The sequence below is a fragment of the Morone saxatilis genome, unplaced genomic scaffold (genome assembly GCF_004916995.1).
Source record: "Morone saxatilis isolate NCDOM2014 unplaced genomic scaffold, NCSU_SB_2.0 Contig21, whole genome shotgun sequence".
In the NCBI taxonomy this organism is placed as follows: domain Eukaryota; kingdom Metazoa; phylum Chordata; class Actinopteri; family Moronidae; genus Morone; species Morone saxatilis.
Genome location: NW_023339774.1, coordinates 11704495 through 11707232, shown reverse-complemented (window position 1 = coordinate 11707232; position 2738 = coordinate 11704495).

Genomic DNA, 2738 nt, shown 5'->3' with positions numbered 1-2738 from the left:
CTGACAGGAACTAGGAAAAGAGATCACATCTCTCCTGTACTAGCTTCTCTGCATTGGCTCCCTGTTAAATTTAGAATAGAATTTAAAATTCTCCTCCTCACCTATAAAGCTCTTCATGGTCAGGCCACTATCTTTCAAGTAGTTTCCAGACCTGTAGCAACCCTGCGTCTGTTCACAGGGGGCTGCAGGTGAAAGAAGATAATTGATCTTGTGTTGCAAACGGCGGCTTACGTGTTGAAATGTGGCAACCTTTGAACTGTGGATGTTCTCAAAGCACAGGAGACAGTTTTGTTCAAAAGAGGTACAATTTTAATCAAGTTAATTACTCAGCACAGTTAAATTGTAAATGAACAAAAAACAAACAAAGCAAGCAAAACTCCAGAAAAATAAAAGTGTGTTAATCAAAAATACTTCGACCTGATTAGAAACATATGTACAAACCTTAAGCCAGAAATAAAAACGTGAAGTCCTGCGAGTCAAAAGCAACGGTCAGATTTGGCGTTCATGAATTCCCTGACGGTTTTATTTTGCTGTTCACTTTCTGAATGTTAACGTTGCCAGAGAACGTAGAAAGGCTGACGATGAACACTGTTGAGTTAATATGAAAATCTATACACACATTAATAAAAAACATAATCATGTATAAAACTGTTTTGTATGAAAACAAACGGATATGAAACTAATGAAAACAGAGATTTTCCTCCAGCAGAGACTTCATTCTTCTTCAGATCTTCATGTGATGAGCTGTGAGGAAACATTTAAAGACACATGAAGAACAAAGAGAAACAGAGTTAGTGGTGGGAATCTCCAGGAAACATTTAGCAACAGAAAGAACTTTATTCTAAAACTTTAATCCTGCTAATAATCCACATCTTTACTAAACGCAACTCCGATCTAATTCTTCTTTTGGATTACAGTTCAGTTTCTTCTGTATCCTGATAACTCTGTTTCTACCAAGCAGTGAGTCGTCTCCATAAAGCCCCATATTAACATTACAGCAGAAATAAACATGTTTACAGACTGGTACAAACAGTCAGCCAGTAAACCTGACAGCAGCCTCGTTCTGCTCGGTCCGTTAAAGGTGTGATTTCATTGTAGGAACGAGCTTTGTAAATATTATTATCATATTTTTCTCATGGTTGTATATAGTGGGTGTTATCGGGGTGAACTGCCGTTTTCTTTAGTGCTGTTTTCTCCTGTTTTTCCATTAGGTTAGTAAATGTCTTTTGTTTTACTCTTACGGTCAACTAGGAATTAGTCAGCATTGAGTTTGAAGGAGGTAGATGTGTTGGTTTGTTGTTTTGGCCTTTGGTTCACGCTGAAGTCTGTTTCTGGTTTTTCTTGCACTTTTTGGTTCACGATTGTAAATAAATCACTTCACTTGTTTGTTAAACCTGTTTTTGTGTTTGTGTTTGGGGACCGGGAGGGGAAAGTCCTTCATTGTGTTTTTCCTTACTTTTATGTTGCGCTGATGTTTGCAAGAGAAATAAACAGGCATCAGGTGTTCAGTGTGGGCATAAAAGAGGAACACCAGAGTAACCACATAAACGCCCCCTACAGTTTGTGTTCATCAACAGCGACAGCCCGACTGACACAGTTCCCGCTCTTTCTAACAAATCCTTTCAGGGTTTCAGGCAGACTGACTACACGAACTGGGCCACAGCCTGAGTAACAGCTCAAACTATCTACATCGACCTCTGCTGGAGAACAACAGCAACTACATCAAAACAGCGTCGGCTCCACTGAGTGCAGATTTCAGCCCTTGTTTCTATACAAGTATCCCATAATTCTCTGTGTTCCCAGAACTTAAGACAGTTTGACTTTGACTGAAGGGACCTGGCACACCCACAAACCAGTGACAGCTTCCCACAGTCTCAGTTTTCAAAAAGGTCTCGTTTCATCCGACCAAGAGTCCAAAAGTTCTTCAGGTCAGATGAAAAGAAACTAATTCCAGAAACTACAAGCAGAGTTTCTTGTTAAATTAACTCAAAACGGGCCCATTGATTGGCCTCTGGTGTCGCTGCTTTCACATCCCTTGTTGACTAATCACACATCCCTAAATAGGCGTGTGTGTGTGTGTGTGTGTGTGTGTGTGCTCACAGATTCCTCTTCAACTGCAGCAGTTATTACTCTACCAGTGTTCCACGTTTCGTGCGAGACAGAAGTGTTTCTACGACCCAGCAGGCGACCTCGCCGTAGTCTGCGACGGCCGTTGTTTCTTTATAAAGTCATTATGATATAAAAAAAAAAATGAATGCACTCAAGGCTTGCACTTCTGCTTTACGCTCTCTCTTAGCCAATCAGTTGCCCCTTCAAGACCAAGTCAGTCATTGCGTTTCATTCATTTGGATTAAGATTTACTTTTCTTTTTTTTCCACCAGTGATGTTTATATTGTATATGATTACTTGTACAGAAGATCTAAAGCTTTTTTTATCTTCACAGGGGTAACACTTTTAAGATGCATCTCTGTCTCTCTCTCTCTCTCTTTTTTTTAACAAAAGACTGAGTATTTAAAAATATTTTCAGGGATCTGTAAAAGGAATCTGATGGTTTAAAAGGTTGTTTATTTAAAAAAACAAACAAAAAAGGTCCACTGTGTACAGGAAAAGTCTCCGCCTCCCTTTTTGAAAGATTGTTTCTTGTAGAAACGTCTTCATTTTCTGCCCATTTGCTTTGTAATCCTAGAATATGTAAATACTGTAACTGTGAATAACTATATAAATATATATATATATAT